The 27,018-nt window shown below is 40.2% G+C and overlaps 1 pseudogene; it reads right to left on the reverse strand.

Annotated features, from left to right (window-relative positions):
* Positions 1-21,344: 21,344 nt before the first annotated feature.
* On the reverse strand, positions 21,345-23,548 carry LOC103696065 (zinc finger BED domain-containing protein RICESLEEPER 2-like; annotated as a pseudogene).
* Positions 23,549-27,018: the final 3,470 nt, after the last annotated feature.

The following is a 27,018-nucleotide window of genomic DNA, read 5'->3' on the forward strand; positions in this document are numbered from 1 at the left end:
ATCAAACCCCTAAACCGAGGCTTAGCTGCTCATGGTGGCCGGAAGTCCTCCCATCTTCATAAAAAAATTGTTCTTCACTCCCTTCGGCTTTCTTCTTCTTTTCACTGAAACAGGGAGTCTCCCCTGTTTCTTTCTTCTCAACCGAGCCCCCCTTCTCCTTCCCTCTTCCTCTCCTTAAATAGGTCGCCCACCCCCTGATGGACAGCGACGAATCCTTTGATGGAGGGGTAACAGATGCTTGATCGATGGGGATCCGATTGCTTGGGGGCTGGGATTTGGAAACGGAAGGAGGAGCCGATCTCGGATGACCCGCTGGGTGCTTGGATCATGGTGCTTGCAGACGCGGAGGCTTGAAGCGTGGGATGCATCACTGGCTTCAAAGGAGGCGGACTCGGGAGCTTGATTTGTGGGATTGCTTGGATGTGGAGGCTTGATCCGTGGAAGATGAGTACGGATGGGAACTTGGGCTGCTGGCAGTGACGCAGACGAGCGGATCATGCGAAGGAGGCTGAGCTAGGAGGGGACGCGATGCAGGGGCTCTCGAATCCGGAAGAGGGGGACGCGGTGCGGGATCGGCGGATCACGGAAGAGGGGAACGCATGCGGAAGGTGGGGAGAATCACGGGCGGCTGAAACGGCTTCTTGAAGCGGCGGATATGGGAGAGATGAAGGCCTGCGGGATCGCCGGTAGGAATGCTTCACGGATGGAAGAAGATCCATCTTCTTCTTTGGCCCACGGATGGATGCGGGATCCGTGATGAACGCGGACGAGCGCTTGGGCTGGGGTGCTGGCTGCACGCACGGTGATCGCGGAGGAGCTGGTCGCCGGCTGTACCGCGTGGAGGATTTGCATCGCTGGCTGCTGGGAGTTGGCACGGGCGGCGGATCGATGCGGGATCAACGGGAAGAAGCGGAACGGCCCGGATGCACTGCGGGGAAGGGGGAAAGAAGATAAACAGTGGGATATCGGGAAGAAGAAGATAAACAGTGGATATTATTTATTAATTTATTTATTATTTGATTTATATATATACATAAATATATATATATATTTGTAAAAACACTGTTCATATGAACAATGTTTTCACGGGATACTGTTCATATGAACAGTGTTTCCAGTAATTCTTCCCGAAATTATTTTTATTTATTTTATTATTTTATTATAATTATTATTATTATTATTATTTTTATTTTTTATTTTAAAATTATAAATTTTATATGAAGGCACGCAAGGCATTGGTTGGGAATTGACTTTGGGTTTGAGGTGGGTCATGATTGTTGATTTGCTTGAATTTGTTCTCGAGCCCAATGACATTTAATTCTTACTATACCGCTTCAGATTGAACTCAACCAGATCAGACCGTGACTTAATAAAAGGGTTAATCAAATATTTTTCCATATAATTATAACTTTCAATCTAACCAGGACCAATGCCCATTGAATTATACCCTTAGCTTGATTGCAATTCCATCAGGTTAATAATTCGGGTCAACACAATCTCCTCCTTATATATTTTTATGAAAGATCTCAACCAGAAGAGAGACAAATTCAGAGTCTGTTTTAAGAAAAGTATTATTTACCTCTTACCATAATTTAAATTTATTTCATTGTTTATTCAATTTCATGGTAAAACAAGTAGTTATCCGTTTAAGAACATTGATAAGTGCTGGAAAAAGAATATTAAATTATAGATTAATCAGCACTTATCACATGCCAAAGGGAGAGGGTGCTTTCAGACATTGAGGAAAAGGGGCCTTCGGTGTAAATGATGTGGTCGATACTGGGTTCGATGGTGACCTAGAGGAGTTTGGGATTGCTTTAGGCATAGTCATACCCCTATCTTCATTTTCCTTATGTTCTTTTTCTCCAACCTTATTGTCTACTACGCGTCCGCTTCTTAAGGTAGTCATGGAATTAGCTTGTTCATGGTGAACATCATTCGGGTGAGTCTCTTGAGCCATGTACTGCCCTCTCGGGTTACTCACTGGTTGGCTTGGAAGCTTGCCTTCCTCTCTTTTATTTAGTGCACTCGCTAGCTGCCCTAGCTGGGTTTCTAATTTGGCAATAGACTGGGTATGGGAGTGCAACAATTGTGTATTGGCTTCGAGTCCTTGAAGGGCAGTCAAAACTTTTTGCTCAAAAGCCATATCTCTTTGGGGTGCTGGAGGAGGGACATGTTGAAATTGTGAATAGTGAGTAGGAGGACGGTTTGGATGAACATTCTGGAACGACTGAAAGTTTTGGGAATAAGGCTGGGAGGTATTGGAAGTCTGCTGCTTCCAAGAGAAATTTGGATGGTTGCGCCACCCCGGGTTATAAGTGTTAGAATATGGATCATTACCCGGTCGGAATTGTGCTTGGGCAGCATTTACTTGTTCTTGCACAAATTTAGAGAATTGTGCTGCCGAAGGGCACTCAAAAACAGTATGAGACGGACTAGAATAGAGCGCACACACTTGTGCTTGGGAAAAGTTTGGGAGCTGTTCTCTAGACATTAGCTGGTCCAATTTGCGGGATAGTGCATCTACTTTGTCAGATAAACCTATGGACTGGCTAACTTCATATATGGTCCCTTTTCTTTGAGAACTCGGGGGTGCTTGACGAGCGGAGGAGGCATGGTGGAGAGAGTTTTCATTAAGGTTTTCAAATAATTGCCATGCCTCATGGTCACTTTTAAGCATGAAAGTTCCCCCGCATGCGGCATCGATCATCTGACGGTTTCGTTCAGTCAATCCATCATAGAAACATTGCACTAACTGTCATTTAGGTATTTGATGATGCGGGCATTTTCGGAGTAAGTCTCTAAATTTTTCCCAAGTTTCATGAAATTCTTCCCCGTCAGATTGGGAGAAGCTCGTGATAGCACGCCGAAATTGGTTTGTTCTTCCTATGGAAAAATATTTCTTTAGAAATTCATGTTGCATTTGAGCCCATGAGAGAATGGAATTGGCTTCTAATGAATGGAGCCACTGTTTAGCTCTATCCTTAAGAGAGAAAGGGAACAACCTAAGTTTCAGAGCATCATCAGTGAAGTTCTGAATTTTGACAGTGGTACAAATCTCAAGGAACTCATCTAAATGTTTGTATGGGTCTTCATTATTGAGTCCATAAAAAGAGAGAAGCATTTGGATGACACTAGACTTAATTTCAAACTGCATAGCAGCAGTGGTATCAGGTAGTCGAATACAAGATGGAGAGGTATAAATGAAAGGAGTAAAGTACTCCTTCAACAGCTTAGGTTGTTCTTCAGCCATCTTAACAGGTGGAGCAAATCCTATGGTTCTATAGGTGCGGATTTCGGCTCGAAGGGTCCTAATAGAACGCTCTATTTCAGAATCAAAAGGTGCTAATTCAGGAGATCTGGAACGACCCCCTAGCATACACTAATACCTTTCTAATCAGTCAAGTACAGTCAAGCATGCACTAAAAGAAAAACAAAATCAAATCCTTATGTTTGCTCTAAAATTGCTAGACAGCTCCTAACTAGTTTGAAGAGGGCACCTAAGCCTCCAATCCGGTCTAATGAACTGAGTTGACCAGATAAGCTCCCAGGTAAGTGGGGGGGTCACGATGCGTTGCAAAGGTCCCACTTAAAAACCACTTGCCTCGAACAGATGAACTGTCTCCCTTGGGACAAAGCTTGCCTAGACATCAACTGAGTCACTGAGCGAAATTGGTGCAACTTTCGGTGATCTTCGTCCTATTGAGCTCGAATGTCCCTAGGGGCCAACGTCTAATTGATTTTAATTAAAGTGATGTCTATGTGAGAATTGATTCACCTAATTTGGGCAAGAATCTGGTGATGAAATCCAGTTCTTATCTTGTTGGGGTGATTGCCCTTACTATGTGCGGATTAATTGGTGTGTGTATCAAGCATGGATTCACACTTTTGCTGAAATTAAAATCGAACAATCACCACAAAATTTCAAGCTAATTGGGAATTAATTTAAATAAGAAAGGTTTAGAGGTTACCAAAGGAAATTTCCCTAGCAATTTTTTTTATTTTTTATTTTTTATTTTTTTGCAAACCTCTACAGCATTCCTTTTCCAGTAGTTCCCTTTTTGATCGTCCCAGATGTCTTCTTCGATTCCTGATCAAAAAAAAAAATCAAAAATTAGTAAGAGAGAAAGGAGATAAAAAAAAATAACAAAAATATAAAATATTTTTATTTTGTTTTATATATATATATATATTTTGAAAGTTTTTTTTTATGAAAAGAAAAATAACTAAGCTAGCAATCCCCGGCAACGGCGCCAAAAATTGATAGTCAACTTTAAAGACCACGCAATAGCACGTATCTGGTAGGATAGTGATTACGGGTATCGATCCACAGGGATTGAGGTATAGTTGTTTTCTTAAAAATAAAAATATTTAAAAGGAAAAGTTTGTGAAGAAAATTAAACTAAGGAATTTAATAAAGAAAATGCAATTAAAATGATATCAGTTTGAGGGAACCTAGGGCAAGAAATTCACCAATAACATCGGAACAAGGATTAATTGTATTTTAATTTATTCTTGGATTATTATGCAAATTGGCTACAAGCCTAATAAGCATTCGAATAAAATTTTACAAAAGTAATTTAGGCATAATCCATCTTCGGTCGGCATGAAATGTCTACCCTAATCTAAAGTGGCAGCACATCACATCTTCCCTAAGCATGGACTATCTTATATTTACTTAGTGATCATGAAGAGCAGTTGTATAAACGTCATACTTAAAATCACAGAAATTAAATATGAGATAAAATAAAATATTCATTAGGAGCAAAATAAAGTTTATACAACTCCAGGAATAGAAAATTAAAATATAAAACCCTTGGCCCTTTGTTAGGGTTGCATCCAGCCCTGTTGAAATGATCAGCCCTGCATATAGTTATGGATGACAGCGGCAGCGCCGAGAGTTTCCATCTCTTCTTTCCTTCCCTCCCTTCCGTGGGTCCTTCCTCCTCTAGCAATTGATTATTTCTTCCTTTTGGGAAGTCATTCCCAAAAAGACCCAAAGTATTCTCTCCCTTCTTTTACCTCTGTGAGAACTCTGCCTGAGAGAAGATGGAACCAAACCGAAGTTGAAGAATGATGGGAGCAGCCCCCCCGGTGGGGAAGGAGGAGTGCCCCCCCCCCCCAGTGGGGAAGGAGGAATGCCCTCTCCCCTTCACATCTTCACTTCTTTTATAGCCTGCAAACTCCCCTTTCTTCCCTTCTTTCGAATCAGAGATAAGGATGCAGAAGATTCGGAGATGCTCACGGCTGAGAGAAGGTGATCCGGAAGCTGTTGGGATTTTGTTGAAGCAGAGGAAGATGAGCTGATGGGATAAGGATGGGAGCGGCTGGATGGAGCTGATCCGGATGCAGGGAAGATGAAGATGCTGGGAGATACACTTGAGAAGATCTAATCCGGACGATGGCTGACCGTGAAACAGAGGATTCGGATGCAAGACGCGGGCGTTTGAGAGGATGAAGCAGCTGGAAGCAGGGGATTTGGATAAGGATGGAAGAAGATAAAGATGCTTCTCTTGTTCCGAAGCAGAGGATGATGCAGATGAAGCTCACGTGAAGTTGGGAGCAAATCCGGATGGGTCTCGGCTGGAATTAATCCCGAAACAGAGGAATCCGGAAGAGGATTTGTTGGCTGGGACGTTGTGGATGAACATTGTTTCGTTTGGGAGGATCTCGGAATGTTGAGATGCTGGGAGATGTGATCCGGAAGGAGGATATGGCTCACGGGTGAGGATGAATCACAACGGGATGAAGGGTGGATTCTCTTGGATGCAGGGGATAAGCTGGATGCCGTGAAGCTTGCAAGGATGGAGCTGATCTGTGGGATAAGAATGGGTTACGAACAGCATGTAAACGGAATGGAGTTATTCCAAAACGAGAGGAAATCTGGGAGTTCGGAAGAAGATTGTGACTTGGTTCGTGGACGTGGAAGGAATCCGGAAGAAGAGCTCTTCCGTGATGCTTAATCTGCAGACACGGGATGGGTAGCTTGGGACTTTGTTAACGGCTGGGATCAGGGGGGTGGTGTTCTCGGTTGAGAGGAGATGGGATCAAACCGGAAGAGGAGGACGCGGAGGAGACACGGAAGCTTGATTTGCTGTGAAGAAGTAGTTCTGAAGCAAGGGATAAGGATGCAAGGTTGTTCCGCTAGGAGGATGAAGTCGAATCATGGGATGATTGCGGTTGAGCAGCTGAACGATGGATGCGATCATGGACGGGAAAAATACGCTGGGGAGGATCTCGGAGGCTTACTCGTGGGAGATGAAGATGTTGAATGCTTGTTTTGCGGAAAGGATTAAGCGCATGGGATAGGGATGAATGGCTGAAGCTGGGAAGTCTGTGGGATTTGATTTTATCCCGTGGAGATGTAATGAGCCGGCGACGTGCATGATGCTGGTGTTCGGAGAAGGAAAGAGAATACGGGTGTGACGTGGAGCATCGCATGGGAAGGAAGCAGGGGATTGGCTAGGCGTGGGATGGACTCAACAAGGTGTGAATAGGGGAGTTGGTTGCTGAGCCTAGTATTGAGAAAGAAACAAGGGAGTTGGGAAGGATTCGTAGATGATTTGGCTGATAGTTGGCTTGATTCTTGGTTCCGACTGACATGCAAACGGGCTGAGGATTGATCCACGAACGTGAGAAGGAGGAGACAGCTGGTGTATACGAGTGCGACGTGGGAGGAAAGAAAATTGGAACATGGACGAGAGACTAATCCACACGTGGGCGACATGGGGACTGATGGGACTAATCCGTGAACGGAATATGGTAGAATTTGACTGGACCTGCACACATTAGACTCAATCAGTAAATAAATAAGTAAAACTCGAATTATCTTTAATAATTTATTAAAATGCAATGATGAAGGTAACACATTTTTTGGTTAAATTTATAAACTATGTGAATTAAAATAATGATAAGTGCTATGAAAAAGAGGATAATTTAAGTATTATTTAGCACTTATCACACCCCCAAACCTACATTTTGCTAGTCCTCGAGCAAAATAAAAAAAACTAACTCACTTTCGCAGGAATCGCGATTGCATTTACCATATGCAATTAGGCTTTAAACCCCTAGGTGGCCCTAGTGGACGAGTTTTGTCTCGTGAGGGTTTCCGGCTCAGATACCCACAAACTGTTGTCTCTACTCAAAGAGTTTATTATTTTATAAAATCTAATTTCAAATACATAAGTGCTAGAATTTCAAAATCACACAAAGTTTTAATTACTAAGTTAGCCCAAATCCTAGGTCAGGATGCAATTCAAGTTGAGGTCATTAAGTTTCCGTTAGGGAGTTGTAAGGCTTATTTATACTTGGGTGCTCGGTGATATCTGGACCACACACAAGCTAAGGCTTTAGATCCCCCAAAATACTGCTAAAGCTAGTAGTTTCCAAGAATTGGTCAGATAAGACCTAATCACTGATTCAAAATCATCCTATCTTGCAGGATTTCGAGAGTTGTGGATGTTTACTTTAATACCTCATGGGCTTTATCTGTAATATTCTAGTTTACTCGAATGTTTACAACGACGGCTTTCACACTATCGTCTTTTTCAAGGTCAATATTATTATTTTTTTTTATATTTTTTTATTTTATTATTATTTTTATTTTGTATTTATAAATATATTACGCACTTTTACTCTTGTAATGATTCCTCCGTGTAGCGAGCATTCAGTCAACACTCCCACACCAGATGGCATAAGGGGTTGGGCATCAAGACTCCCCTACGGACCTATGCTCGGGTTCATCATCACAAGCCCGCTGACCTTTGACAATAGGTAGCCCTTTTTGATGTACCTGACTAAATTCACTCTCTTTTTTTTTCTTTTTTTTTCTTTTTTTTTTTTGATAAAAGTGAATTAGATAAGTATGATTCATCAGGATTCAAGGTTGCTACCAGACTTAACAACATAATGTTGAACCTAACCCTTAGAAGTGTAGGCCATGTGTGTTGTGAAATTCCAAAGTAAAAATTATCTTACAACTCACTAAAAGAACTTTTAATGAAAAGAACTCAAATAGTCTTACTCCTGACTAATCATTGAGCTTTTTAGATTTTATATACTTTGTGTATTTATCATTTCAGCACTAAGGCATAGAAATTAAGTTTTTTTTTTTCTTCTTTTTTTTCGAAAAATTTATTCAAAAATACGAAAATGCGAAAAATTTCTTTAAAAATTTGAATCCTATACCCCCCAACCTAGATCAGACATTGTCCTCAATGTTTTTTTTATTTTTTATTTTATTTTTTTTTGAGATATTATATTATGATTTTTATTTTTTTTATATATTTTTTTATTTGGGATGAAAATATGATGCATATGGAGTATAGAAGCATGTTACCTTAGTTGCATCAGTAATATGGGGACACCTAAAAAAATGTGATAAGAAAATATGCAAAAATAATCTATGAAAATTGGGTTGCCTTCCAACAAGCGCTAAGTTTAACGTCTTCAGCCAGACGCAGTACATTCTTAATTATCCCGATAAATAGGATCCATCAAATCAAGGGATTCAATCAACTGTCCATCTGCAACACATTCTATATAAGGTTTCAGTCTCTGACCATTGACGTTCAGGACACGACCATTACTGATGTTCTGAATCTCGACCGCACCATGAGGAAAAACTTTTCTAACTAAAAATGGACCGTCCCACCTAGAGCGAAGTTTACCAGGGAAGAGACGCAATTTGGAATTAAATAGCCAAACCTTTTGATTAGGCTCGAAAGACTTACGGTTAATGTATTTGTCATGGAAAGCTTTAGTCCTTGCCTTATATATTTTGGCATTTTCATATGCCTCATTGCGTAACTCTTCAAGCTCGTTCAATTGAAGTTTCCGGTTAGAACCCGCTGATGCCATATCGAAGTTAAACTTTTTAATGGCCCAAAAAGCTCTATGCTCAAGTTCTACGGGTAAGTGACAAGCTTTTCCAAAAATCAGTCGATAAGGAGACATGCCAATAGGAGTCTTATAGGCAGTACGATAAGCCCAGAGAGAATCGTTTAATCTCTGAGACCAATCTTTCCTATCAGGGCGTATTGTTTTCTCTAAGATGTGTTTTATCTCCCTATTGGAAACTTCGACTTGTCCACTTGTTTGGGGATGGTACGGGATGGCAACTTTGTGGGTGATTGAGTATTTACGAACCAAAGCTTCAAAAGATCGGTTGCAGAAATGTGATCCCCCATCACTAATGATAGCTCGGGGTGTGCCAAAGCGACTAAATATGTTTGTTTGTAAGAACTTAACCACAACCTTATGGTCATTAGTCCTAGTGGCAACTGCTTCTACCCACTTCGAGACATAGTCTACCCTGACAAGAATGTATTCAAAACCAAAAGAACACGGGAAAGGGCCCATGAAGTCAATACCCAGACATCGAAAATTTCTATAATTAAAATGGGGTTAAGTGGCATCATATCTCTACGGGTGATTGTACCCATTTGCTGGCATCGCTCACAAGTCTGGCAAAAATTGTGAGCATCTTTGAACAATGAGGGCCAATAAAATCCACTTTGTAAGACTTTAGCTGCAGTTTTTCTACCCCCGAAATGCCCTCCGCAGGCTTGGGTATGACAAAAATTAAGAATACTCTGAAATTCACATTCAGGTACACATCGACGGATTACTTGATCAGAGCAATACTTAAACAGATCAGGGTCATCCCAAAAGTAGAACCTGACTTGCGAAAAGAATCGATCCTTGTCCTGCTTGGACCAATGATCGGGAATTTGTCCTATGGCAAGATAGTTCACTATGTTGGCAAACCATAGTGTTCTTACTTGTTGTACCTCAAACAATTGTTCATCTGGAAAGAAATCATGAAGTGGTGAAATGTTATGAGGAGGCTCGAGAAGGATTCTAGACAAATGGTCTGCTACAACATTTGTGGTACCTTTCTTATCACGAATTTCTAGATTAAATTCCTGTAACAACAGGATCCATCGAATTAGGCGAGGCTTGGTGTCCTTCTTTGAAAGGAGGTACCGAAGAGCAGAATGATCAGTGAATACAATAACCTTGGATCCTAAGAGATAGGATCGAAACTTGTCCAAGGCAAACACTACAGCTAGTAATTCTTTCTCGGTAGTGGTGTAATTCAATTGTGCATCCGAGAGTGTCTTACTAGCATAGTAGATTACATGGGGTAACTTATCTAGCCGTTGCCCTAAAACCGCCCCAATGGCATAGTTAGAAGCATCACACATGAGTTCCAATGGAAGGGTCCAATTGGGAGGTTGTATGACAGGTGCTGTAGACAACTTAGATCGGAGTTTCTCAAAGGCCTCTTTACATGCTTCATCAAAGACAAAGGGTGTATCCTTGGCAAGGAGATTGCACAAGGGTCTAGAGATTTTGCTGAAGTCTTTAATGAAACGACGGTAAAAACCAGCATGGCCAAGAAAAGAACGGATTTGTTTCACAGATTTGGGTGGAGGAAGATTAGAAATAAGATCAACTTTTGCTTTATCTACCTCAATACCCCTTTTGGACACAATGTGTCCCAAGACTATACCCTCTTGAACCATGAAATGGCTCTTTTCCCAACTCAGCACTAGATTGGTTTTCTTACATCTTTTCAGAACCAGGGCTAAATTACTGAGACAATCATCAAATGAAGGGCCAAAAACTGAAAAATCATCCATGAATACTTCCAAAAAATTTTCTACCATGTCAGAAAAAATTGCCATCATGCATCGTTGAAATGTTGCGGGTGCATTGCAGAGTCCAAATGGCATTCTTCTATACGCAAATGTCCCAAATGGACATGTGAAAGTGGTTTTCTCTTGATCATCGGGATACACGGCCACTTGGTTATATCCAGAATAACCATCTAAGAAACAGTAGAAACCTTGACCGGCTAGCCTTTCCAATATTTGGTCAATAAAGGGCAAAGGAAAATGGTCCTTCCTAGTCATGGAGTTTAACTTCCTGTAGTCAATGCAAACACGCCAGCTAGTGGTCGTGCGTGTGGGCATCAACTCTCCTTCTGCATTTTCAACCACAGTAATGCCCGACTTCTTTGGTACTACTTGAGTCGGACTCACCCAGTTGCTATCAGAGATAGGGTAAATGAGTCCGGCATCTAGCAACTTTACTACTTCTTTCTTGACTACCTCTTTCATGTTTGGGTTGAGTCTCCTTTGCATTTCACGGGTCGGTTTTGCATCTTCTTCTAGGTGAATGCGATGCATGCAAATAGATGGGTCAATCCCTTTCAGATCGGATACGGACCATCCAATTGCATGTTTATGTTCTCCTAGCACGCTCAAAAGTCGACTTTCCTGTTTGTCCGACAGGTCAGCCGCAATGATTACAGGTAGGGTGTCTTCTGGTCCTAGAAAAGCATACTTAAGTGTTACCGGAAGTGGCTTTAACTCAAGTTTGGGAGGGGACTCGATGGAGGGGTATTGTGGCGTACTAGAAAGGGTAGGAAGAGGTTCATATCGGGTTCGCCAAGGATGAGAATTCGTGGGAGACGGATTGTCGAGCAGGACATTGACTTCTTCTATCGCTTTGTCTAAATCAAAGTTATCAATGTCAAAATGGGCTAAACATGCTTCCAAAGGGTCATCTGCCAGAATATAGGGAAAGGCTTCTTCTACAAGATTGTCCATTTTGTCAACTAGGAAGCACTCATCTTCCCTTGCAGGTTGATCAGAGGCATGGAATACATTTAGTTTAACTTTCATGTTCCCAAAAGATATATCCATCACCCCAGTTCTATAGTTAATACATGCATTGGCTGTAGCTAGGAAGGGACGACCAAGAATCATAGGGATCTGTTTCTTAAGGTTTGGTATAGGTTCCATATCAAGGACGATGAAATCGACTGGAAAATAAAATTTATCTACCTTGACTAGGACATCTTCAATTGTTCCTCGTGGTATTTTAACAGATCGATCAGCCAATTGCAGGAACACCGAAGTAGGCTTTAGTTCACCTAATCCAAACTTCTCATAGACTGAATAAGGAAGAAGATTAACACTTGCCCCTAAATCTAATAGTGCACGATCAATCGAATTGTCTCCTACCACACAAGAGATGGTAGGTGCACCAGGATCCTTGAACTTAGGAGGGGTTTTGTGTTGGAGGATGGAGCTCACTTGTTCAGTTAGGAAGACCTTTTTAGGCACATGTGTCCTAGATTTTCGTTTCTGGGTACAAAGGTCTTTGAGAAATTTGGCATACGATGGAACTTGTTTTATGGCATCAAGGAGAGGGAGGTTGATTTTGACTTGTTTGAATACCTCCATTATTTCTTCCAATGAAGTTCCTTTCATGCCAAAGGGAGAGGGTGCTTTCAGACATTGAGGAAAAGGGGCCTTCGGTGTAAATGATGTGGTCGATACTGGGTTCGATGGTGACCTAGAGGAGTTTGGGATTGCTTTAGGCATAGTCATACCCCTATCTTCATTTTCCTTATGTTCTTTTTCTCCAACCTTATTGTCTACTACGCGTCCGCTTCTTAAGGTAGTCATGGAATTAGCTTGTTCATGGTGAACATCATTCGGGTGAGTCTCTTGAGCCATGTACTGCCCTCTCGGGTTACTCACTGGTTGGCTTGGAAGCTTGCCTTCCTCTCTTTTATTTAGTGCACTCGCTAGCTGCCCTAGCTGGGTTTCTAATTTGGCAATAGACTGGGTATGGGAGTGCAACAATTGTGTATTGGCTTCGAGTCCTTGAAGGGCAGTCAAAACTTTTTGCTCAAAAGCCATATCTCTTTGGGGTGCTGGAGGAGGGACATGTTGAAATTGTGAATAGTGAGTAGGAGGACGGTTTGGATGAACATTCTGGAACGACTGAAAGTTTTGGGAATAAGGCTGGGAGGTATTGGAAGTCTGCTGCTTCCAAGAGAAATTTGGATGGTTGCGCCACCCCGGGTTATAAGTGTTAGAATATGGATCATTACCCGGTCGGGATTGTGCTTGGGCAGCATTTACTTGTTCTTGCACAAATTTAGGGAATTGTGCTGCCGAAGGGCACTCAAAAACAGTATGAGACGGACTAGAATAGAGCGCACACACTTGTGCTTGGGAAAAGTTTGGGAGCTGTTCTCTAGACATTAGCTGGTCCAATTTGCGGGATAGTGCATCTACTTTGTCAGATAAACCTATGGACTGGCTAACTTCATATATGGTCCCTTTTCTTTGAGAACTCGGGGGTGCTTGACGAGCGGAGGAGGCATGGTGGAGAGAGTTTTCATTAAGGTTTTCAAATAATTGCCATGCCTCATGGTCACTTTTAAGCATGAAAGTTCCCCCGCATGCGGCATCGATCATCTGACGGTTTCGTTCAGTCAATCCGTCATAGAAACATTGCACTAACTGCCATTTAGGTATTTGATGATGCGGGCATTTTCGGAGTAAGTCTCTAAATTTATCCCATTTAGGTTGACTAGTTCATAGGATCAATAGAGCATATTTCAAATAATTTTGAGTGTATGGCACGATAGAGTTTCATACCCTTAATAATGAAAATTATAGTTTTGCCCTTAAGAGTATACTTGACTTGAAACTTTGCCGAAATAAATTTAAAAGCTCTCTATCATTTTCTACTACATATTTTATCTCGTTGTTAATCATTGAGAGTCGTCTTGATCTCATTTTCTCAATGTATTGGGAATGTATCGAGGGTATGGCATTCCTTAGTGATGTATCAAGCTAAACTGTATTGTTAATTTGATATTCCTTCAATTGTTGTGTTAACCATCGAAATAACATTATCATCCTCAATCTTTCCCTTTTTGATGATTATAAAATATGAGTATCCTTAAGTTGGCATTAATATATGAATTACGGTTTAAAGTTTAGAAAATGCTTTAAAGGCTGAAAGTTCAGAATTTTCTAAGTTATAGGATGTGCCAACCAAAAGCTCCCCCTTTCTAATCCAAATTTATGCCAGTTGAAGTTTAGTTTTGCTCCCCCTTATTCTTGTGTTTTATTGAAGATAAGACTTCAAGAATTTGTACCAATACAAGAGTTTCAAGTTATGTATCGAAGCAAGTGTCGTATGTGCCATTAATTTAGAATCTTTGATTATCATAAAACCTAATTAGACATTGCATTTCATAAGAGTCAAAATTACAATGCTCTAATGAGCCAAATAAGATAACATCGTTTTCAAACTATAGAAAGAAAGATACATAGATAAGTAGAGTGTCTCTAGGCACTAATCTAGATGAGTCCTTGCTGTGCTATCAATAGGCCTAGAGGCATCCAAGGGCTGGGATCTGGCTCTAGATCTCCTAGTATAGGTGGCGAGAGGATGTCTGGGCTGATATGACTGTGAGGGTTTGTGAGCCCTATGAGCTGGCTGACTCTGTGCCGAGACCTCTGACTCAGCTGCTTGAGCTCCCGGAGGACCATGAAACTCTCTCTCTCTAAAGCTGTCATCCGGTCCGTGAGACCTATCATTTGAGCAGATAATCCTCTGATCTCAGCCGTCATACTGTCCATCCTACCCAACATGCTATCGAAGAGACCCCTCACTTGAGCTGATGCAAGTTCAGTCATCCTACTCCAATATTTCTCAGTATATCCCGTAGGTGTGGAAGATGAGGGTCCTGCCTCTGCATATGCCAAAGGGTGGTCAACAGGTACCTCAGGCTCAAGAATGGATTCTCCAGGCTTTGGTGCATCAGACTCTGGTGCATGTGCCCCTGCACCTCCACGCACCCACTGACCGTTCTCCTTCTCATAACCCATGCGCACAAGGGAACATGCAGTATAGGTATCGGTAAATAACAAGTCCTTGGATATCTCTCCCTCTACACAAATGTCATGATGATTGAATATCAAGGTGAGTACCATAACGTATGGCAAGGAGGCTCTCGATCTGGATACGGCCTCATGCATCTGCCTGATCATCATGGCTGGAAGATTCAGGGGAATACCCTGAATAACATGCTCCATAATAGCCAGATCACGCTCAGACACATGGTCGAATCTCCCGCTCTTCGGAAACAATATCCGACCTATGAAGTTATGCAACAATCTCATTTCAGCTGATAAAGAGCTAGCTATCAAATTGTCTGAGTAATCAATGTCATCTCTCTCTAAAATCACCTGTAGAGCTCTAATCTTGTGCTCTAGTTTGTCTGGTGTGGCACCCTCACAGGGGAGATGAAGCAGCTATCCTAGGCTTTCCTCAGAAATATGAACTCAAGCTCCACGAACCTCGGACACAAGTCCTCCTGGACCGACCCGTAGAAAGGCATAAAACTCATGAACTAAACCCGGGTAGGTCTTTAAATCTAGGGAGCAAAGATACTCCCATCCTTGTTGTCGGATCCAACCACTCAATCGAAACCCTTCTTGATCCAAAAACTCGGAGTGAATCCTTCTACACGTAGTAACCGGTCTCCGCACATACTTAGCAAGTTGAACTGAAGAGGAAGGAGGTGGAGGAGGCTCCGCACCTGGCTTAGATCGTGGAGGCACTGTAGAAGATTCTCTAGGATGCTCCCCTACAATGGTTGGGCGTGATACTCTCCCGGCTCGCTTGGCCACCGCTCGTTTGGGTCCCATTTTCACCAAGTCCTTCCTTAGAACTTGATCTAACAGCTTGGGAGAACGATCTACCACTGTTTGGCAGTGATTGGAGGGTATTGGAGAGCAAGAAATTTGGTTTGTGGGAGGGTACAAAGAACAGTGATGCCCTAATGTAGCTCATGGCTCCCCTTTAAAAATGGAGGTCCCGCTGTTGGGTCGACCCCAAGTTTTGCTTGGGTCGACTCAAGAAGGGGTCGACCCCATTCTAGGCTCGGGTCGGCCCTGGTTCAGGCTCCAAATTTTTTTTTATTATTCTTTCTTCTTTCTGATCTTTACCAAATCTTTATGAGACATTGATATATGTGTAAGAAATCTATAAATTAATAATTTTATCAATGTTTCATAGGATTTACAAAATGAGAGGAGCGTATCATGAAACAACTTTTTCCTCCCCTTTTTTTTAATCAAAGGGTCACATATGCCTAATTCTCTTCTAAGCATGCAGAATCTATCTTCACTTAAAGATTTTGTAAATATATCAGCTAATTGTTTCTCGGTACACACATGCTCAATACATACATTCCCATTTTGCACATGATCTCTAATAAAGTAATACCTAATTTCAATGTGCTTTGACTTAGAGTGTTGAACCGAATTTTTAGTGAGATTGATGGCACTAGTGTTATCACATTTTATAGGAATTTTGTCAAATTTGATTCCATAGTTTTCTAGTTGTTGCTTGAGCCATAGTACTTGGACACAACAACTCCCGGCAGCGATGTATTCGACCTCAGCCGTCGACAATGCTACTGAATTCTGCTTTTTACTAAACCATGATACTAAATTGTTTCCTAAGAATTGACATGTCCTACTGGTGCTCTTCCTATCTAATTTGCATCCAGCAAAAAATGCATCAGAGTATGCAAGCAAATCAAGACAAGAATCTCTAGAGTACCATAACCCTATGTTTGTGGTTTCTCTTAGATATCTAAGAATTCTTTTGACAGAACTTAGATGTGATTCCTTAGGATCTAACTAGTATCTAGCACATATTCCTACACTAAACACTATGTCAGGCCTACTAGCAGTAAGGTAAAGCAAAGATCCAATTAAGCCTCTATAGAGTTTCATATCTATACTTTTCTCTTTCTCATCTTTGTCTAGCTTACTGGTGGGGTTCATTGGAGTGCCTACTCTCTTGTGATTTTCATTTTCAAACTTCTTTAGTATTTCCTTTGTATACTTAGTTTGATGAATGGAAATCTCTTCCTTAGTTTGCTTGATTTGTAATCCGAGAAAGAAATTAAGTTCTCTCATCATACTCATCTCAAACTATCCTTGCATTAATTCAGCAAACTCTTTACAAAGACTATCATTAGTGGCACCGAATATAATGTCATCTACATATATTTCTACTACTAGCAGATTTTTATCTTTTCTCTTAAGAAAAAGTATTTTATCTACGTTTCCTCTAATAAAATCATTATTTAATATAAATTTACTTAGTCGGTCATACCATGCCCTAGGTGCTTCTTTTAATCCGTATAGTGCCTTGTGCAATCTAAACACATGATTAGAAAATTCATGACTTTCAAAACTAGGGAGTTGCTCTACATACACTTCCTCTTCTATATAACCATTTAAGAAGGCACTTTTTACATCCATTTGATATAGTTTGAAATTTATAAAGCATGCAAATGCTATAAGTAGTCTAATAGCTTCTAATCTAGCTACGGAAGCAAAAGTTTCTTCAAAATTTTTTCCTTCTTCTTGATTGTATCCCTTAGCTACAAATCTAGCTTTATTTCTTGTAACTACTCCATTTTCATCTAACTTATTTCTAAAGACCTATTTTGTTCCAATTACAAAATTTTGCTTTAGTCTTTTAATTAATGTCCATACATTACTCCTTTTAAATTGATTTAATTCTTCTTGCATAGCATTAATCCAACTTATGTCATGCTCAGCTTCTTCAAAAGTTTTAGATTCTATTTATAAAACAAAAACAAGATAATCATTCAAATTTTTTAGAGAGGATCGAGTTCTTACCCTTTGTGATGGATCACCAATAACTAAATCTTTGGGATGTCCATGTGCGTACCTCCATTCCTTTGGCAAGTCTTGAGATTGTGGTGGAACATGATCATCTTCCTTTTTCTTTTCATCTTCTTTTCTTTATTTAGCACGTCATTAAGATTCAGCTTTTTAAACTCAATGATTCCTGCATCATCATCGAGAATACTTTCTCTCCTAGAGGACTCACTATCAGACTTATCAAAAATAACGTTTATTGACTCTTCAACTACAAGAGTTCTCTTGTTGAAGACTCTGTATGCCCTGCTAAAACTAGAGTATCCTTAGAAGATACCCTCATCTGACTTGGCATCAAATTTGCTTAGATCCTCTTTGCCATTGTCTAAAATAAAACATCAACATCCAAATACTCTAAAATATTTAGCAGTTGGTTTCTTATTCTTCCAAAGTTCATAGAAAGTTTTCTTTGTAATCGGACGAATTAAAACACGATTTAAAATATGGCAAGCAGTATTTATAGCTTTAGCCCAAAAGTACTTTGAAAAATTTGACTCACATAACATAGTGCGAGCCATTTTTGCCAAAGTCCTATTTTTTCTTTCAATAATCCCATTTTGTTGAGGCGTTCTAGGTGCTGAAAATTGATGAGAAATACCATTTTCATTACAGAATTCTTCAAAGTATTGATTTTCAAATTCAGTTCCATGATCACTTCGAATAACAATTAAGGTGAAATTTTTTTCAGTTATAACATTTTTATGATATTTCAAAAATGCTGAAAATGCTTCATTCTTATGTGCAAGAAACGAAACTCATGTATATCTTGAGAAATCATCCACTATTACTAGTCCATACTTTTACCCTTCTAGACTTGTAGTTCTAGTAGGTCCAAATAGATCCATGTGAATGAGTTCAAAAGGCCTAGTGGTTGACACTACATTCTTTGATTTGAAAGATGATCTTATTTGCTTTCCTAATTGACATGGTCCACAAATTTTGTCTTTTTCAAAAATTAATTTTGGCACATCTCTTATCAAATTCTTTTTGATTAGTTTTGATATTAAATCCATACTAGCATGTCCTAGTCTACGATGCCATAGCCAACTTGTTTCATTTTTCTTCTCTTCATTTGTGATATAGCATAACCCATTTTTCTTGGCAAAGTCATCAAGATCTACCATATAAATGTTTCCAGGCCTATGTCCCATAAGTACTATGCTATTATCTTTAGAATTTGTGATTATGCATACTGAAGCTTCAAATGAAACTTTAAGACCTTTATCACAAAATTGACTTATGCTAAGTAAGTTATGTTTCAAACTATTAACCAATAAAACATTTTCTATAAAAGTAGATGGAGTGATATGAATTTTACCCTTTCCAATGATATGTCCTTTTTCATTATCTCCATAGGTTACCACTCCACAATCCTTAGATTCCAAGGTGACAAATTGCTCTATGTCATCTGTTATGTGTCTTGAACAACCGCTATCTAGATACCAACGTCTATTCTTGTCATTGGCTGTAAGAGATACCTGCAATCAAAATCAAGGATGTACATTAGGTACCCAAACTATATTGGGTCCTTTAGGGTTAGTGTTTGATGTTCCTTTTAGAACCTAAATTTTCTTGTATTTAATTTTGCTCTTTTCACTCAATTTGTTATAGTTGAATTTTCTAAAATTACATTCGTATGCTTTGTGTCTAGGGCTGTTAACAAGCCGAGCCGAGCCCGAGCCTGGGAGAGCTCGGCTCGACTCGTTTCACAGTAGCTCGGGCTCGGTAATGAGCTCTGTATTGGGCTCGAGCTCGGGCTTGCTTGGCAAAGCAAAGGCTCGGGCTTGAGCTCATAAAGCTCGTTTCAATTACGAGCTCCAGAACTAGCCCGAGCTCGGGCTCCGGCTTGGGCTCGTAATCGGGCTCGGGCTCCGGCTCCGGCTCGGGCTCGTAATCGGGCTCGGGCTCGGGCTCGGTATGAGCTCGGTGGTCTGTTTCTTGTTTCCTTGAAACAGCATAGAAATAATTTGAATGGTTTTTTTTCAAAAAAGAAAGGGAACTAATTTACATGTTTCGAAATGGCAAATCACATTTGTTTCCTATCAACTTCGCATTAGCTTTGTGTCATGACATGATACTGGATCTTATTAAGATCAATTCTCCATGATTGAAGTGTAAGTAATGCCTTCCTCTACATTTTAAAATATGTACATTCACTACAATTATCAGTATCATACTGCCATTGGAGTTGACGACCGCATATTAACATTCATTATGTGTGCTTTATTTACAAAAAAATGAGACTGGAATATAAAGATAAGTGACTGGATATAGGGACAATGATTTGGTCCGAGCAAAAAACGAGAAGAAAGTAACGCTGCAGCCTGCAAGAAGAGATGCCACTACAACCATTCTGATAGTGATAGACTGCTCATTGGCTAAAGCTCCGGGACACTTACATGAGTCCAGGAGAGATCTGAGTGCACAATAACTCGAAGCAAGATTGTCAAGTCTACCAGAGAAGATAAATTCATTATTTCCACCTCCAAGACAGCTAGGCTGTGTATCGCAAACATTTAACTCTATACCCATTATTTCATCAACATTGCATCCAAGTTCCTCAGATAACACCTGAAATGCAGAGTTCATAAATCAACAAACTGTGACCACCACCTTCCTACTTTCAACTCTGAAAGGTGAAGTTGCTAATAGCCTCATAATCCAATCAATAATTCTATTTGAAACCACACATGCGACATTTTCAGGAACTTAACAAAAAATCATAATAATATTAACGAAAATACCTGCAACAGCAGTGAATGATGAACACCTTTTGAAGAGATTGATGAAGACTTTTTTCTTCAGATTTCACTTGTGCCTCAAGTTTTGTTGCCAGGAGTGGAACAAGATGACTCTCAAAGTTTGGTTTGAAACCTTCTGTATTCACTGTTCTATACGAAAAGAGGAATTAGTTAATATTTCTACACCCCCTCACCTGGGGGCCAAAACAAAACAGCATGCTGAATGTAAAGGACTAAAATAAGGGCATCTTTTGTGCCCAAACAAATGACCACCAAAAGCAAAAAAATCAATGCAGGAAAGCTGCACCAAGAATTGGTACATGACAACTCAGAGATGCAAGTTATGCATGAAAATAGCTATAATCATATCAATGAGAACATAAATACAAATCAAAATTAAATCAGGCCTTTACCAAGATCTTGGAAATTTGGAATTCTCCATATGAATAAGATATCAAAGATGTGTTTCGCATAAATTACAACATCTGTCTCTGCAGAGAAAGATAAGAATATTAAGAAATCAAAATATAGCCATATACATCATATAGAAGCTGAAAATCAACAAAAGATTAGTCTATATGACCAAAGCAAATAACACTTATTGTAAGGACAACAATGACAAATGACCAACATAGATGGCAGCAGCACTTGGGATATCATTCATGCGCAAAGCCAAATGGTAAATGAAGCATTACCTTGAGTAGAAGAATAACAATAAGGTACCTCCTGCTCATAGGCGGATGAACTTGGACCATAAAATGGACGTCCATAAAATGACGACCCAGAATTAAAGGATGTAGAACCATGAACATAACTAATTTGTTTCTGTTAATCCATCAAGTGGGCTGGCAATTGTTGAAATGGTCATAGACAAAAAAAGGCAATGACAGCAAGCTCGGTCACAAACAAAAAAGAAAAGAATTAACCACATCTAAGCACAAAGGCAATGACAATCAAAGAGAATTTAAATGGTCTAAGTGAAACCCCAACAAACTCAAAAACATCCGATACAAATCAAGTTCTACAAAAGAGTTCAAGAAGCACAATAAATATAATAAATCTCAAGTTCTCAAGTAGTCTCTGTGTTTCATTGCGTAAACTCTTCATCAACCTGTAAATTAAACAAGAAACCAGAAATTATAAATTGAAAAACTAACTACTAAAAGATATATTAAATACAAAAAATAATGATACTTACATTTGATGACTACTCCAATCCAAGCTCATGATGCAACCAATCTCCAGTACAAATCAAAGCTTGTACAGTCTCAGGCTTCAAAAAGCTATGTATTGATCAAGCACTCTACCTCCAGCACTAAATGCAGCCTCTGAAGCAACAGTAGTAATAGGAATGGATAGTATGTCCCGAGCCATCTTTGATAGAGTACGAAATTTTAGAGTGTTGGCTTTCCACCAATTCAAAGCATCAAACTTGTCATAGTCTTCATCACTAGGCTTGTAAATATCTTCTTCTAGATATATGTCCAACTCAGTTTTGTTTGAAGGAATAACATTCCTATATTGTTCAGCCCATATATGAAAGGCATGATTAGCCCTTCTTTTTCTTTTCAGTTTGGAGGAGGAACTAGGGATATTGCTAGCATCAACATCTATTTGTCCATGTGAAGATACATATTCCTTGTAGAGCATATCTAAAGCTTCATAAACATCATCAATATGGCGTTGAAAAACATCCTCACCATAAATTTTTGGAAAACAAAATATAATGAGCTGCATTTTATAGCGAGGATCCAAAACTACTTCAATTGCCATTAGTAAGTTATAGTCTCCCCAATACTTCTCAAATTTTTCATTCAGTCTTCGAGTCATGCGCATCACAAAATCTCTAGTATCGAAGGACATATCATTTAATTGCTCCTTCACTCTCCAAATTTCATTAAGGAACAAATTTGAAGTTGGATATTGACGTCCTGAGAATACTTTTGTGGCTTCATTAAAAACTTCCAAAAATTTTGAAACCTCTGTAGCTCGTATCCAATCCTCCTCAGATGGTAATCATTTATAGTTAGAGTCTCTTTTCTTGTACATTGGAAACACCGGTTTGAACTCCAATGATGACTCTAGCATTTCATATGTTGAGTTCCATCGAGTAGGCACATCAAGTTGAAGAATTTTAGAGGTTGACAACTTCAACTGTTTAACAATTTCAATAAACTTATGAAGTCGTGAAGGAAACAGCTTCAGATATTTCACACTTTCGTGGATATTCTTAATTACATCCTGTATTTCTGCTAAACCATCTTGTACCATTAGGTTCAAAATATGTGCACAACAGCGAACATGAGATACTTTTCCATTGAAGTAAAGCTTTCCTTTGATTGCAAAATTATCCCTTAATACTTTGACTGCTGTGTCATTCGAAGATTCATTGTCTAACGTAATAGTAGAAACCTTATCTTCAATCCCCCATTCAGTTAGACACTGAAGAATACAATTAGCAATAGCAATTCTCGTGTGGGGAGGTGCCAAGCTACAAAAGTTTAAAATTCTCTTTTGCAACTTTCATTCAGAATCTAAGAAATGTCCAGTAAGGAAAATGTACCCTATTGTTTGATTTGAGGTCCATAGATCAGTCGTTAAGCTAATTTTATCAACATTTCTTAACATTGACCTCAACTTTTGCTTCTCAATTGCAAACATTTTCATGCAGTCACTCCTCAAAGTAACCCGCTTTGTTAGCTCAAATTTTGGGTTAAGAGCTTTACAGAATAAAACAAAGAACTGATGTTCCACCATCCTAAAAGGATACTCATGCACTATAAACATCTTTGCAAGAATCTCTCTTATCTTATCTTTATCATACTTGTAAGTTGCTAGCATTGCATGACCTTGAGTAACATCAAACGACAATAAGCTTTGTTTTAACTCTTTGTCTTCGCTAGACTTAGAAAGTTTTCGAGGCATGCAAGCTTTTAAATGTCTTTTGAGATGAGTTGTGGCACCCCCCTTCTTCCATGCCAATTTAGCACTACAATAATTGCATTTTGCCTTTGTGTTACCATCTACTGTTACGATATCAAATTCAGTCCACACCTCAGATCTCTTCCTCCTGTTTGGGTCATCCCAAGATTGTTCTGTATCCATTTCTTTTATTTCATCCATTGCATCATCTTTATGAATAATATTTTCCAATTCAACAAGTTCGTTTGCACTATAAGCTGTAGAGGCATGTTGATCGAATTCATGTTGGCCATCTGACATTTCTTGAAAAATATAAACAAGTAAACAACCAGTCGAATTACATATTTAGTACATAAGCATGCCATACAAAGCCTATTCAAGGCCAAAACAAAACCAATCAAATTTAGATGCCAATTCATTTAAATACTTGAAAGCATAACATTCAGCCCTCCTCCCAAACATGTTTTCATAAAGAAATAATAATAACAATAATAACAGATAAACAGAAACAATATATAAAAGAAAGAGAAATGAATCAAATGATGGAAAAACAGAAAAAACGGTAAAGGAGCTGCTGAGCTGAGGAGTGAGGAGCAAAGAGATGATGGACTCACCAGCAACAGCAAGTCGGGGTCGGGGGGCAGCGCCGTAGCAAGTCGGGGTCGGAGGTCGCCGGGTCGAGGAAGGCAGCGCCGCAGCAAGTCGGGGTCGGAGGTCGCCAGGTCGGGGAGCAAAGAGAGCTGGGGAGTGAGGAAAGAAGAGGAAACTCACCAGCAACAGCAAGTTGGGGTCGGGGGGCAGCGCCGCAGCAAGTCGAGGTCGGAGGTCGCGGGGTCGGGGAAGGTCTGGGAGGAGCAAGTCGAGGGGTCGAGTCGTCGAGGTCCAGATGGGTCTTGTAGTGTGGTGTGGGGGTTTGGAGGGGAAGGGGTGAGGTGTTTGGAGGAGAGGGAGGGCCGGAGGGGTTTGGAGGGCGAGACCGCGAGAGGGGTTTGGAGGGAGGTAGGGGATAGGGGTGAAGGGGGGTTTGAAGGGTGTGGGGGGTTTGGAGGGGAGGTTTCGGACCTTACGGTGGTGCTGTCTGTGGAGTCGGGGAGGAGGGGTCGGGGGCTCGGGGCCTCGGGGAGGGGGGGGGGTTGGTGCTGTGGTGCAGTCGGTGGAGCCATGGAGTCGGGGAGGTGAGGTGGTCGGGGGCTCGAGTGAACTGTGGCGAAAGGAAGACTGAAGAGGGGCGGAGAGACGGCGGTGGTGAAAGGAGGAGGTAGAGGGCTCAGGGGCTTCAGTCTTCAAGCCTTCAAACCGTCGAGAGAACTCAGAGAAATGAAAATGGAGAAGGAGCTGCATCGAGAGAATGGAGAAGAAGTTACAGGCTAGGGTAGAGTTACGCCGCAGCAAGTCAGGGAAGGGGATCGGGATTCGAGGGAGGGCTGAGTCCGCTGGGAGTGGGAGTTTGGGAGACTGGGCAAGTCATGCTTACCGAATACCGAATCAGTCATTTACTCATTTGGTAATTGGTAATTCCGTTTGGGCTGGGCCGTTGGCTGGCTGGGGCCTGGGAGACTTCAGACTAGAGCTCATTAGTGACTACTGACTAGAGCTCGTTTGGGCTGGGCCACTGGCCAGCTGGAAGGCAAGAGCTTGTTTGGGCTCGTGAGCTGCTCGGGCTCAGGCTCGGATGTAAACAGGCCTCATGTTGGGCTCGGGCTCGGGCTCATTTGATTAATGAGCCAAGCCCGAGCCGAGTTTTTACCGAGCCAAGCCCGAGCCGAGCTTTTACTGAGTCAAGCCCGAGCTGAGCCCGAGCAGCTCGGCTCATTAACAGGCCTATTTGTGTCCTACTTTATTGCAGCAATGACAAGTTGTATTTTCAATTTTGGCTTTCACAAATTTATTCTTTAAGTATTTTTGCTTTCTATTTATTTTATATCATAATCCTGCTTTATCATATACAGCTTTTTAACTATCAAGAATCATAATTAATTTAGTCGAGCTAAGTGTAAACTTGTCCACTAAGAATTTATATTTTTCTGCATCTTTTTTTAGTTTAAAATTTTCAGTAATTAGTTTTTTAGTTTCATTAGTGAACTTCTTACTTAATGTTTCATAGTCATTAGATAGTTTTAGCTTTTCTTTCATAAGAGATTGATTTTCATCTTTTAAAATTTTATTTTTATTAATTAGCTTCTTGTGCTCTTCCATAAGATCTAAAAATGCATCATGTAATTCTTCTACTGTAAAATCACACTCAAGTTCAGAATCTATCTCATCTTCATTGGCTATGTAGCAGATTTGAGCCATGTCTTGCTGATCTTCCTCTTCCGAACTTGACTCCTCACTTTCACTCCATTCAACCATGAGAATCTTCTTTTTGAGTTTTTTTGCCATCCATTTCAATTTTGGGCAATCTATCTTGAAATGCCTGGGCTTGTTACACTCATAGCAAATTGGCACTTCTTTTTCTTTCTCTTTGTCCTTTTCCTTTTTCTTGCTTGAGCTGCCTTTGAGGAAGGGCTTCCTTTTGTGAAATTTCTTCTTCCCTCTCATGAATTTTCTGAATTTCCTCGCGAGCATAGACATTCCTTCTTCGTCATATTCCTTCTCTTCATCAGACTCCTTTGATTCAATGTCTTGTTTTGGAGTCGTGGACTTCAAAGCAATGGTTTTCTTTTTCTGGACCTCTTCTTCTGAATTTTGCTTCATGGTCAACTCATGGGTCATGAGTGATCCTAGAAGCTCTTCCAACTGTAGTGTGTTGAGGTCCTTTATCTCTTGAATTGCTGTTACCTTGGCCTCCCAAACTCTTGGTAGAGACCTGAAAATTTTTCGCACCAATTCAAAGTTAGTATAAGATTTGCCTAAACTCTTTAGTCCATTTATGATATCCGTGAATCTAGTGAACATTTCAGTTATGGACTCAGTGGACTTCATTTTAAATAATTCATATCTATGTACTAACATATTTATTTTTGACTCTTTAACTTGATTAGTTCCTTCATGTGTGACTTCTAGTCTATCCTAAATTTCTTTGGCTGAGGTACATATAGATATTCTATTGAATTCATTTACATCTAGAGAGTAGTAAAGTACAATAATGGCTTTAGTGTTTAGTTGCGCTAGTCTCTTATCACTGTCATCCCAAGCTATTTCAGATTTAGAAATGATTGTGCCCTCTATGCTAATTGTGGGTGTGTGTGGTCCTCTAGTTATAATGTTTCATAATTCATAATCTAGAGCTTGAATAAATATCCTCATCCTAGCTTTCCAGTATGTGTAGTTTATGCCATTAAACAATGAACGTCTATTTGTGGGTTGCCCCTCGCTTATAGAACATCCTACTTGGGTTGCCATGATCTTTGGCGCTTGATCGTGAGATCAAAAAATACTATGAGAGCACCTGCTCTGATACCACTTGTTGCCCTAGGTGATAAGCCAAGAGGGGGGATGAATTGGATTTTCTAAATTTTTAATCCCTTAATCAAATTGATAAATGAATGGGTAGTTTAGCTAATATTAATTAAGTGTGTGTAGTGAGATTAGAAAGGCACACAATACAAACACACAAGAAATATAGTAGTTCGGTGCTCTTCTAAGCACCTACGTCCACTCCCCAAGCGTCCCCTTGAGAATTCACTATAATCCTACGGATTACAGTTGGATTATTTTCCAAGCTCACAATCCAAAAACCTTTACACTTTGGTTTTTCGAGATCACCAACAACCTACGTTGGTTTTGCGGGCTCATCAACAACCTACAATATTGATTTTACGGGCTTA

This window comes from Phoenix dactylifera, chromosome 4, assembly GCF_051530095.1.
Source record: "Phoenix dactylifera cultivar Ajwa chromosome 4, Ajwa_hap1_PhDact_Kaust_v1.1, whole genome shotgun sequence".
NCBI classification, from domain to species: domain Eukaryota; kingdom Viridiplantae; phylum Streptophyta; class Magnoliopsida; order Arecales; family Arecaceae; genus Phoenix; species Phoenix dactylifera.